The following is a 14,289-nucleotide window of genomic DNA, read 5'->3' on the forward strand; positions in this document are numbered from 1 at the left end:
TCCACAATGTGACCCAGGCTAGTATTCTGCTATACGTCCATGTTATCTATGTTCCACACTGGGACCCAGGCTAGTATTCTGCTATACGTCCATGTTATCTATGTTCCACACTGGGACCCAGGCTAGTATTCTGCTATACGTCCATGTTATCTATGTTCCACACTCTGACAGCCTAAACAGACCAGGGACCCAGGCTAGTATTCTGCTATACGTCCATGTTATCTATGTTCCACACTCTGACAGCCTAAACAGACCATGGACCCAGGCTAGTATTCTGCTATACGTCCATGTTATCTATGTTCCACACTGGGACCCAGGCTAGTATTCTGCTATACGTCCATGTTATCTATGTTCCACACTGGGACCCAGGCTAGTATTCTGCTATACGTCCATGTTATCTATGTTCCACACTGGGACCCAGGCTAGTATTCTGCTATACGTCCATGTTATTTATGTTCCACACTGGGACCCAGGCTAGTATTCTGCTATACGTCCATGTTATCTATGTTCCACAATGTGACCCAGGCTAGTATTCTGCTATACGTCCATGTTATCTATGTTCCACACTGGGACCCAGGCTAGTATTCTGCTATACGTCCATGTTATCTATGTTCCACACTGGGACCCAGGCTAGTATTCTGCTATACGTCCATGTTATCTATGTTCCACACTGGGACCCAGGCTAGTATTCTGCTATACGTCCATGTTATCTATGTTCCACACTGTGACCCAGGCTAGTATTCTGCTATACGTCCATGTTATCTATGTTCCACACTGGGACCCAGGCTAGTATTCTGCTATACGTCCATGTTATCTATGTTCCACAATGTGACCCAGGCTAGTATTCTGCTATACGTCCATGTTATCTATGTTCCACACTGGGACCCAGGCTAGTATTCTGCTATACGTCCATGTTATCTATGTTCCACACTCTGACAGCCTAAACAGACCAGGGACCCAGGCTAGTATTCTGCTATACGTCCATGTTATCTATGTTCCACACTCTGACAGCCTAAACAGACCAGGGACCCAGGCTAGTATTCTGCTATACGTCCATGTTATCTATGTTCCACACTCTGACAGCCTAAACAGACCATGAACCCAGGCTAGTATTCTGCTATACGTCCATGTTATCTATGTTCCACACTGGGACCCAGGCTAGTATTCTGCTATACGTCCATGTTATCTATGTTCCACACTGGGACCCAGGCTAGTATTCTGCTATACGTCCATGTTATCTATGTTCCACACTGGGACCCAGGCTAGTATTCTGCTATACGTCCATGTTATCTATGTTCCACACTGTGACCCAGGCTAGTATTCTGCTATACGTCCATGTTATCTATGTTCCACACTGGGACCCAGGCTAGTATTCTGCTATACGTCCATGTTATCTATGTTCCACAATGTGACCCAGGCTAGTATTCTGCTATACGTCCATGTTATCTATGTTCCACACTGGGACCCAGGCTAGTATTCTGCTATACGTCCATGTTATCTATGTTCCACACTCTGACAGCCTAAACAGACCAGGGACCCAGGCTAGTATTCTGCTATACGTCCATGTTATCTATGTTCCACACTCTGACAGCCTAAACAGACCAGGGACCCAGGCTAGTATTCTGCTATACGTCCATGTTATCTATGTTCCACACTCTGACAGCCTAAACAGACCATGAACCCAGGCTAGTATTCTGCTATACGTCCATGTTATCTATGTTCCACACTGGGACCCAGGCTAGTATTCTGCTATACGTCCATGTTATCTATGTTCCACACTGTGACCCAGGCTAGTATTCTGCTATACGTCCATGTTATCTATGTTCCACACTGGGACCCAGGCTAGTATTCTGCTATACGTCCATGTTATCTATGTTCCACACTGGGACCCAGGCTAGTATTCTGCTATACGTCCATGTTATCTATGTTCCACACTCTGACAGCCTAAACAGACCAGGGACCCAGGCTAGTATTCTGCTATACGTCCATGTTATCTATGTTCCACACTGGGACCCAGGCTAGTATTCTGCTATACGTCCATGTTATCTATGTTCCACACTGGGACCCAGGCTAGTATTCTGCTATACGTCCATGTTATCTATGTTCCACACTGGGACCCAGGCTAGTATTCTGCTATACGTCCATGTTATCTATGTTCCACACTGGGACCCAGGCTAGTATTCTGCTATACGTCCATGTTATCTATGTTCCACACTGGGACCCAGGCTAGTATTCTGCTATACGTCCATGTTATCTATGTTCCACACTGGGACCCAGGCTAGTATTCTGCTATACGTCCATGTTATCTATGTTCCACACTGGGACCCAGGCTAGTATTCTGCTATACGTCCATGTTATCTATGTTCCACACTGGGACCCAGGCTAGTATTCTGCTATACGTCCATGTTATCTATGTTCCACAATGTGACCCAGGCTAGTATTCTGCTATACGTCCATGTTATCTATGTTCCACACTGGGACCCAGGCTAGTATTCTGCTATACGTCCATGTTATCTATGTTCCACAATGTGACCCAGGCTAGTATTCTGCTATACGTCCATGTTATCTATGTTCCACACTGGGACCCAGGCTAGTATTCTGCTATACGTCCATGTTATCTATGTTCCACACTGGGACCCAGGCTAGTATTCTGCTATACGTCCATGTTATCTATGTTCCACACTCTGACAGCCTAAACAGACCAGGGACCCAGGCTAGTATTCTGCTATACGTCCATGTTATCTATGTTCCACACTCTGACAGCCTAAACAGACCATGGACCCAGGCTAGTATTCTGCTATACGTCCATGTTATCTATGTTCCACACTGGGACCCAGGCTAGTATTCTGCTATACGTCCATGTTATCTATGTTCCACACTGGGACCCAGGCTAGTATTCTGCTATACGTCCATGTTATCTATGTTCCACACTGGGACCCAGGCTAGTATTCTGCTATACGTCCATGTTATTTATGTTCCACACTGGGACCCAGGCTAGTATTCTGCTATACGTCCATGTTATCTATGTTCCACAATGTGACCCAGGCTAGTATTCTGCTATACGTCCATGTTATCTATGTTCCACACTGGGACCCAGGCTAGTATTCTGCTATACGTCCATGTTATCTATGTTCCACACTGGGACCCAGGCTAGTATTCTGCTATACGTCCATGTTATCTATGTTCCACAATGTGACCCAGGCTAGTATTCTGCTATACGTCCATGTTATCTATGTTCCACACTGGGACCCAGGCTAGTATTCTGCTATACGTCCATGTTATCTATGTTCCACACTGGGACCCAGGCTAGTATTCTGCTATACGTCCATGTTATCTATGTTCCACACTCTGACAGCCTAAACAGACCAGGGACCCAGGCTAGTATTCTGCTATACGTCCATGTTATCTATGTTCCACACTCTGACAGCCTAAACAGACCATGGACCCAGGCTAGTATTCTGCTATACGTCCATGTTATCTATGTTCCACACTGGGACCCAGGCTAGTATTCTGCTATACGTCCATGTTATCTATGTTCCACACTGGGACCCAGGCTAGTATTCTGCTATACGTCCATGTTATCTATGTTCCACACTGGGACCCAGGCTAGTATTCTGCTATACGTCCATGTTATTTATGTTCCACACTGGGACCCAGGCTAGTATTCTGCTATACGTCCATGTTATCTATGTTCCACAATGTGACCCAGGCTAGTATTCTGCTATACGTCCATGTTATCTATGTTCCACACTGGGACCCAGGCTAGTATTCTGCTATACGTCCATGTTATCTATGTTCCACACTGGGACCCAGGCTAGTATTCTGCTATACGTCCATGTTATCTATGTTCCACACTCTGACAGCCTAAACAGACCAGGGACCCAGGCTAGTATTCTGCTATACGTCCATGTTATCTATGTTCCACACTCTGACAGCCTAAACAGACCATGGACCCAGGCTAGTATTCTGCTATACGTCCATGTTATCTATGTTCCACACTGGGACCCAGGCTAGTATTCTGCTATACGTCCATGTTATCTATGTTCCACACTGGGACCCACGTCCATGTTATCTATGTTCCACACTGGGACCCAGGCTAGTATTCTGCTATACGTCCATGTTATCTATGTTCCACACTGGGACCCAGGCTAGTATTCTGCTATACGTCCATGTTATCTATGTTCCACACTGGGACCCAGGCTAGTATTCTGCTATACGTCCATGTTATCTATGTTCCACACTGGGACCCAGGCTAGTATTCTGTTATACGTCCATGTTATCTATGTTCCACACTGGGACCCAGGCTAGTATTCTGCTATACGTCCATGTTATCTATGTTCCACACTGGGACCCAGGCTAGTATTCTGCTATACGTCCATGTTATCTATGTTCCACACTGGGACCCAGGCTAGTATTCTGCTATACGTCCATGTTATCTATGTTCCACACTGGGACCCAGGCTAGTATTCTGCTATACGTCCATGTTATCTATGTTCCACACTGGGACCCAGGCTAGTATTCTGCTATACGTCCATGTTATCTATGTTTCACACTCTGACAGAATGACATTACATTAATTACTATGATTAATTATGAAAGATGTTTATGAACTACTGTGTAATAAATCATGTTCAGTCATCACTAATGTGTAACACTCCAACGAGTAGGCACCCTATTCCCCCTATATAATGCACTACTTTTGACCAGGCCCCTATGTACACTATGTAGGGAATAGATGGCCATTTTGGACGTACCCTATGGGAAGAGAAGATGCCATGTAGCCTCATTGCTGTCATCTGTCATCCTGTTAGTTAGTCTGACAGGGACCTTTTCAGATAGGAATAGCTGCTGTTCAGTCAATCATTCCTTTAACATTTACATTACATTTTGCATCCAAAATGGCACCCTATTCCCTATAAAGTGCACTACTTTTGACTAGAGCTCTATGGACCCTGGTCAAAATGAGTGCGCTACTTAAGGAATAGGATGCATACTCGATGTGTTGGAGAGTTAACGTTTAGAGAATGAAAGAAGGGAACCGCAACCTGATACTGGTGATAGAAAGGCAGTCTGAGGAAGTAGAGAGTCAAAAAGTGTAGAGAGTCATATAGTGTAGAGCAGGGTTGTCAAAGTCAAATGGACGGAGGGCCAAATAAAAAAATCAGCTACAAGACGAGGGCCGGACTGTTCGAATGTTCATTGAAAAAATTTTAAATGACGCATATAGTCTAGTGAACCTAATTGAACCTACTGAAAACCTAACAAATATATTACAATATGATCAGATAAATAAAGCAATATTTTCTTATGGCTCTGTCAGTAATCTTTAATTTTCAACAGACACAAAAGACAAATTTCCTTTATATAAATATCCCCATAACATGAACATTAAATGAAAGAAACCGGTATTCAAGGCACCATCAGTAGACTATATTTTCTATTTTAGCAAAAGTGGGCTAAATTTACTTCAAAGAAAAAACAATAATAGCAATTTTCTATCATCCACTCAACTGAAATATTTTTAAAATATAATTGGATTGAAATACAAAAAAATAAAGTGCAAAAATCTATTAATCAAAAACAACACTTTGTTTAAGGAGAAGTAACATGCAGTGAAAACAAATATTAAATTTTAACTTTTAAACTTGAACTGAGTAAAAACTCTAAATATGTGATTGCACAGTAATGTTCACTTGTTTGAGGTTGAGGGTGATACTTGGTGGTGTCCCATCTTTTCCACAAGTTCATCAATGTTCGGGGTAAGGCTCTGAGCTGAAGAAATCCTCAGAATTGAGTGGAGGTGTTCAGCAGTAAGTCGACTTCTGTGTGATGTTTTGTTCAGGTTCATCAAAGAAAACAGTTGTTCACACAGGTATGTGCTGCCAAACATAGACAACGTTTGAGCAGCCTGGATGCGCAGCTGGGGCATTGTGCCGGGGAGGAAACGGGCGAACTCCGCAGCACCCACTGCCGCATATTTTGCCCTCAGTGCATCATTGCATTGGAGGTCAATCAACTCCATTTGGAGGTTTGGTGGTGAGCTTTCCACGTCAACAGCAAATGGGTTACCGAGCAGTTCCAACCTGCTTTTTTGTGCTTCAAAGTCAGCAAATCGGCGTCGAAAGTCAGCGGCAAGCATACCTATTTTATCAGCCAACTGTGTGCTCGGGAACGCACTGGTAGAGAGCTTCTCTTTCATGGTCTGGCAGCTGGGAAAGTGGCTCAAATTTTCTTTCCGCATCTGCGTCTCCCACAGAGTCAGTTTGGTTTTAAATGCCTTCACTGTACTGTACATATCAGAGATGACACGATCCCGACCCTGCAGCTGCAAGTTTATTGCATTCAGATGACTCGTAATGTCACACAGAAAAGCCATTTCACACAGAAACATTTCGTCTCGGAGTTGTGTTGTGTCTTTCCCTTTGCTGTCCAAGAACAGACAAATCTCCTCACGAAGCTCGAAACATCTTTGAAGCACCTTTCCCTGGCTTAGCCATCGCACCTCTGTGTGATAAGGCAAATCACCATGCTCCGTTTCTAACTCCGTCAGAAATGCCTTGAACTGGCGGTGATTCAAACCTTTGGCTCTGATAAAGTTAACTGTGCGCGTGATGATGCTCATTACATGCTCCATTTTCAAGGCTTTACCGCACAACGCTTCCTGGTGTATGATACAATGATAAGCTGTCAGCTCACCTGTCGCGTTTTCCTCTTGCATCTTTTCCCGTATCTTCGCCACCAGTCCGCTCCTGTGTCCACACATCGCAGGTGCTCCGCCGGTTGTCAAACCCACGAGTTTTTCCCAAGGCAGCTCCATCTCATTTACACATCTTGACACCTCTTCATACAAATCATGCCCCGTAGTTGTGCCATGCATAGGACGTAAAGCCAAAAACTCCTCTGTCACGCTTAGGTTGGAGTCCACTCCGCGGATGAAAATTGACAACTGGGCAATGTCAGAAATGTCGGTGCTCTCATCCACAGCCAAGGAATATGCAATAAAATCTTTTCCCTTTTTCACAAGCTGCTCTTTTAGATTGATGGACAACTGGTCTACTCTCTCGGCAATGGTGTTTCTGCTCAGACTCACATTTAAAAAGAGTTGCCTTTTTTCTGGGCAAACTTCGTCACAAACTTTAATCATGCAGTTTTTGATGAAATCCCCCTCCGTAAATGGCCGGGCTGATTTAGCGATCTCTTCTGCCAAAATAAAACTGGCCTTGACAGCAGCCTGGCCTTGTGATTTGGCTTTTTTGAACAGAGCCTGTCGAGATTTGAGGCCTCGTTTTAATTCCTCTGCCTTTTGTAGCCTTTGTTCCATGTCCATATTCTTGTTTTTGTCCGCGTGTTTCGTTTCATAATGTCGTCTCAGATTATACTCTTTCAGTACCGCCACACTTTCTCCACACAGAAGACACACAGGTTTTCCAGCTACCTTCGTGAACATATACTCCGACTCCCACCTTGTTTGAAACCCCCGGTTCTCAGTATCCACCTTCCGTTTTGCCATTTTTGATGGGTATCTGAAAGTTAATTTTACTGTGATGCTGACGACTGCTGTGCCAATAAATATTGAAATGAAGCAGCCTACTGCTCGGTGCGTCACCTTTGCATTGTGGGAAATGTAGTATTGGTGCGTGTAAAAGATCTGCGGGCTGCCGGCTTGCTGCGGGCCGGTTCTAATAATAAATCAAGATCATCCCAGGGGCCGTAAAAAACCTTCTTGCGGGCCGGATGTGGCCCGCGGGCCTTGACTCTGACATATGTGGTGTAGAGAGTCATATAGTGTAGAGAGTCATATAGTGTAGAGAGTCATATACTGTATAGAGTCATATAGTGTAGAGAGTCATATAGTGTAGAGAGTCATATAGTGTAGAGAGTCATATAGTGTAGAGAGTCATATACTGTATAGAGTCATATAGTGTAGAGAGTCATATAGTGTAGAGAGTCGTCTACTGTAGAGAGTCATATAGTGTAGAGAGTCATATACTGTATAGAGTCATATAGTGTAGAGAGTCATATACTGTATAGAGTCGTCTACTGTAGAGAGTCATATAGTGTAGAGAGTCATATACTGTATAGAGTCATATAGTGTAGAGAGTCATATACTGTATAGAGTCGTCTACTGTAGAGAGTCATATAGTGTAGAGAGTCATATACTGTATAGAGTCATATAGTGTAGAGAGTCATATACTGTAGAGAGTCATATACTGTATAGAGTTGTCTACTGTAGAGTGTCGTCTACTGTAGAGAATCATATACTGTATAGAGTTGTCTACTGTAGAGTGTCATATACTGTATAGAATTGTCTACTGTAGAGTGTCATCTACTGTATAGAGTCGTCTACTCATCTACGGTAGAGAGTGGTGACACGGTGGCCAGGCAGTGGTACGACGACCAGGCTGAGGAATGTCTTAGAGGGGGACCTATCCAGGATAGACTCTATCAATGTCTTAGAGTGGGTCCTATCCAGGTTACACAGTAATGTCTTAGAGTTGGACCTATCCAGGATAGACTCTAACAATGTCTTAGAGTGGGTCCTATCCAGGATAGACTCTAACAATGTCTTAGAGGATACACTGTTATTTTTTTTTACCTTTCTATGCTAGTGTGCTAGTGGTTTCTATGCTAGTGTGCTAGTGGTTTCTATGCTAGTGTGCTAGTGGTTCTGTGTTAGTGGTTTCTATGCTAGTGTGCTAGTGGTTTCTATGCTAGTGTGCTAGTGGTTCTGTGTTAGTGGTTTCTATGCTAGTGTGCTAGTGGTTTCTATGCTAGTGTGCTAGTGGTTCTGTGTTAGTGGTTTCTATGCTAGTGTGCTAGTGGTTTCTATGCTAGTGTGCTAGTGGTTCTGTGCTAGTGGTTTCTATGCTAGTGTGCTAGTGGTTCTGTGCTAGTGGTTTCTATGCTAGTGTGCTAGTGGTTCTGTGTTAGTGGTTTCTATGCTAGTGTGCTTGTGGTTTCTTTACTTTAACTGGTACGTGTCACGCCCTGACCTTATAGCTTGTTATGTCTCTATTTTGGTTTGGACAGGGTGTGATTTGGGTGGGCAATCTATGTTCTTTTTTCTATGTTTTTGTATTTCTTTGTTTTGGCCGGGTATGGTTCTCAATCAGGGACAGCTGTCTATCGTTGTATCTGATTAGGAACCATACTTAGGTAGCTTTCCCCACAGGGTTTTGGTGGGTAGTTATTCTCTTTGTTAATGTTGGTATTTAGTGTTCATGTTGTTATTTAGTGTTCATGTTGTTATTTAGTGTTCATGTTGTTATTTAGTGTTCATGTTGGTATTTAGTGTTCATGTTGGTATTTAGTGTTCATGTTGGTATTTAGTGTTCATGTTGGTATTTAGTGTTCATGTTGGTATTTAGTGTTCATGTTGGTATTTAGTGTTCATGTTGGTATTTAGTGCTAATGTTGGTATTTAGTGCTAATGTTGTTATTTAGTGTTAATGTTGTTATTTAGTGTTCAGTTTAAATAAAAGTATGAACACATACCACTCTGCACATTGGTCCTCTCCTTTCATCAGCCGTGACAGTACGACTGATGCTGCTACTGAGGAACCACTGATGCTGCTACTGAGGAACCACTGATGCTGCTACTGAGGAACCACTGATGCTGCTCCTCAGGAATGATGCTGCTACTGAGGAACCACTGATACTGCTACTGAGGAACCACTGATGCTGCTACTGAGGAACCACTGATACTGCTACTGAGGAATGATGCTGCTCCTGAGGAACCACTGATGCTGCTACTGAGGAATGATGCTGCTACTGAGGAACCACTGATGCTGCTACTGAGGAACCACTGATGCTGCTACTGAGGAACCACTGATGCTGCTCCTGAGGAACCACTGATGCTGCTCCTGAGGAACCACTGATGCTGCTACTGAGGAACCACTGATGCTGCTACTGAGGAAGGATGCTGCTCCTGAGGAACCACTGATGCTGCTTCTGAGGAACCACTGATGCTGCTACTGAGGAATGATGCTGCTACTAAGGAACCAATGATGCTGCTACTGAGGAATGATGCTGCTCCTGAGGAACCACTGATGCTGCTACTGAGGAATGATGCTGCTACTGAGGAACCACTGATACTGCTACTGAGGAACCACTGATGCTGCTACTGAGGAACCACTGATGCTGCTACTGAGGAATGATGCTGCTACTGAGGAATGATGCTGCTCCTGAGGAAGGATGCTGCTACTGAGGAATGATGCTGCTACTGAGGAATGATGCTGCTACTGAGGAATGATGCTGCTACTGAGGAACCACTGATGCTGCTACTGAGGAACCACTGATGCTGCTACTGAGGAACCACTGATGCTGCTACTGAGTAACCACTGATGCTGCTACTGAGGAACCACTGATGCTGCTACTGAGGAACCACTGATGCTGCTACTGAGGAAGGATGCTGCTCCTGAGGAACCACTGATGCTGCTCCTGAGGAACCACTGATGCTGCTCCTGAGGAACCACTGATGCTGCTACTGAGGAACCACTGATGCTGCTACTGAGGAATGATGCTGCTACTGAGGAACCACTGATGCTGCTACTGAGGAATGATGCTGCTACTAAGGAACCACTGATGCTGCTCCTGAGGAACCACTGATGCTGCTACTGAGGAATGATGCTGCTCCTGAGGAACCACTGATGCTGCTACTGAGGAATGATGCTGCTACTGAGGAATGATGCTGCTACTGAGGAACCACTGATGCTGCTTCTGAGGAACCACTGATGCTGCTACTGAGGAATGATGCTGCTGCTGAGGAACCACTGATGTTGCTACTGAGGAATGTTGCTGCTGCTGAGGAACCACTGATGCTGCTACTGAGGAATGATGCTGCTCCTCAGGAATGTTGCTGCTCCTGAGGAATGATGGTCTGTTAATATAACTGGTACCGTTGATGCTGCTACTGAGGAATGATGCTGCTACTGAGGAATGTTGCTGCTCCTGAGGAATGATGGTCTGTTAATATAACTGGTACCATTGATGCTGCTACTGAGGAATGATGCTGCTACTGAGGAATGATGCTGCTACTGAGGAATGATGCTGCTACTGAGGATTAATGCTGCTCCTGAGGAATGATGGTCTGTTAATATAACTGGTACCATTGATGCTGCTACTGAGGAATGATGCTGCTACTGAGGAATGATGCTGCTACTGAGGAATGATGCTGCTCCTGAGGAATGATGGTCTGTTAATATAACTGGTACCATTGATGCTGCTACTGAGGAATGATGCTGCTCCTGAGGAACCACTGATGCTGCCTGGAGGAATGATCAAAGAAGGTGATGCTTTATTTGCTGCTTTAAACATGTGTCCCAAATGGCGCCCTTTTCCCTTTATAGTGCACTTCTTTCTGGTTAAAAAATAGTGCGCTGTATAGGGAGTAGGATGTCATTAGGGACGCAGGCCCTTTATAAAGCTATTCTAAGGCTATGGAGAACGTACAGCAGCAGTCACAGTTGACTAATTCAATAAGACAGTCGTTGGGTCATGTGATGGCTGTTCATTAAGATAATACCTATAATTTAAATGGAATATGGAAACGGGTTATATTAGCTGATGGGTTTTCTCTGCTCCACGTCAGACTGCTCCCCAGTGAGCGAGGTATAGAAAGATGGTGGAGGGAGGCAGGGATGCACAGAGGGATGGATAGAGATGTACAGTGGGGAGAACAAGTATTTGATACGCTGCCAATTTTGCAGGTTTTCCTACTTACAAAGCATGTAGAGGTCTGTAATGTTTATCATAGGTACACTTCAACTGTGAGAGACTGAATCTAAAACAAAAATCCAGAATATCACATTGTATGACTTTTAAGTAATTAATTAGCATTTTATTGCATGACATAAGTATTTGCAAAATTGGCTGTGTATCAAATACTTGTTCTCCCCACTGTATAGAGGGAGTGAGGGATGAAGAGAGGGAGTGGGTTTAGAGATTAAGGCATTACCGGAGGCCCGGGATGTGATAACCTCATTATTCAGAACAGTCCTGTGATGTTAAACCTCACTGGGTCTGCATGGGGAGAAGGATAATTACAAACAGCAACAATGGAACTGGTGTGTGTGTGTGTGTGTGTGCTTGCCCTGAAGACACATTTGAGTCACTAAATGTTCCATTTAGGCCAGTCAGTCCCTAGCTTAGGAAGACATGACACACAGAAACCCTGTACCAGTGTTTGTGTCTCTTCACAGTCCCACTGTTACATAAGGTGTGTTTTTATCAGTTTTTTATCTGTTTCTACTGCTGCATCAGTTACCTGATGTGGAATAGAGTTCCATGTAGTCATGGCTCTATGTAGTACTGTGGAACAGAGTTCCATGTAGTCATGGCTCTATGTAGTACTGTGGAATAGAGTTCCATGTAGTCATGGCTCTATGTAGTACTGTGGAATAGAGTTCCATGTAGTCATGGCTCTATGTAGTACTGTGGAATAGAGTTCCATGTAGTCATGGCTCTATGTAGTACTGTGGAATATAGTTCCGTGTAGTCATGGCTCTATGTAGTACTGTGGAATAGAGTTCCATGTAGTCATGGCTCTATGTAGTACTGTGGAATAGAGTTCCATGTAGTCATGGCTCTATGTAGTACTGTGGAATAGAGTTCCATGTAGTCATGGCTCTATGTAGTACTGTGCGCCTCCCATAGTCTGTTCTGGACTTGGGGATTGTGAAGAGACCTCTGGTGGCATGTCTTGTGGGGTATGCTTGGGTGTCTGAGCTGTGCGCAAGTAGTTAAATCAGACAGCTTGGTGCATTCAACATGTCAATACTTCACTCAAATACAAGTAGTGATGAAGTCAATCGCTTCTCCACTTTGAACCAGGAGAGATTGACATGTATATTATTAATATTAGCCCTCCATGTACATATAAGGGCCTGGTGTGCTGACCTGTTCTGGGCCAACTGCAATTTTCCTAACTCCCTCTTTGTGGCACCTGACAACACGACTGAACAGTAGTCCAGGTGAGACAACATTACGGCCTGTAGGACCTGCCTTGATGATAGTGTTGTTAAGAATGTAGAGAATGTAGAGCAGGGCTTTATTATGGCTTTATCATCTTAGCTACTGTTATATCAACATGTTTTGATCATGACAGTTTACAATCCAGGGTTACTCCAAGCAGTTTAGTCTCCTCAACTAGACAGCTGCCCTGGGGAATTCCTGATTCTACCTGGATTATATTTGATTGGCTTCCATTAACGAACACCCTCCATGTTCTGTTAGACGGGTAACTCTTCATCCACCATATAGCAGGGTGTGTAAAGCCAGAACACATACGTTTTTCCAGCAGCAGATTATGATCAATAATATCAAAAGCCGCTCTGACGTAAAACAAAACAGCCCCCACAATATTTTTATTATCAATTTCTCTCAGCCAATCAGGTCATTTGTGTAATTGTTGAATGCCCTTCACTATAAGCATTTTTTCTTCAAGATTACTAAGGGTTAGTAATCAGCTGAGTGGTCAGCTGTCTGAACCAGTAAAGGGGGCTTTAGTAATCAGCTGTCTGAACCAGTAAAGGGGGCTTTAGTAATCAGCTGTCTGAACCAGTAAAGGGGGCTTTAGTAATCGGCTGAGTGGTCAGCTGTCTGAGCCAGTAAAGGGGGCTTTAGTAATCGGCTGAGTGGTCAGCTGTCTGAGCCAGTAAAGGGGGCTTTAGTAATCAGCTGTCTGAACCAGTAAAGGGGGCTTTAGTAATCGGCTGTCTGAACCAGTAAAGGGGGCTTTAGTAATCGGCTGAGTGGTCAGCTGTCTGAACCAGTAAAGGGGGCTTTAGTAATCGTCTGTCTGAGCCAGTAAAGGGGGCTTTAGTAATCAGCTGATTGGTCAGCTGTCTGAACCAGTAAAGGGGGCTTTAGTAATCAGCTGATTGGTCAGCTGTCTGAACCAGTAAAGGGGGCTCTAGTAATCGGCTGAGTGGTCAGCTGTCTGAGCCAGTAAAGGGGGCTTTAGTAATCAGCTGTCTGAGCCAGTAAAGGGGGCTTTAGTAATCGGCTGAGTGGTCAGCTGTCTGAACCAGTAAAGGGGGCTTTAGTAATCGGCTGTCTGAGCCAGTAAAGGGGGCTTTAGTAATCGGCTGAGTGGTCAGCTGTCTGAGCCAGTAAAGGGGGCTTTAGTAATCGGCTGTCTGAACCAGTAAAGGAGGCTTTAGTAATCGGCTGAGTGGTCAGCTGTCTGAGCCAGTAAAGGGGGCTTTAGTAATCGGCTGAGTGGTCAGCTGTCTGAACCAGTAAAGGGGGCTTTAGTAATCGGCTGAGTGGTCAGCTGTCTGAACCAGT

Source organism: Oncorhynchus mykiss, chromosome 20 (genome assembly GCF_013265735.2).
Source record: "Oncorhynchus mykiss isolate Arlee chromosome 20, USDA_OmykA_1.1, whole genome shotgun sequence".
In the NCBI taxonomy this organism is placed as follows: Eukaryota; Metazoa; Chordata; class Actinopteri; order Salmoniformes; family Salmonidae; genus Oncorhynchus; species Oncorhynchus mykiss.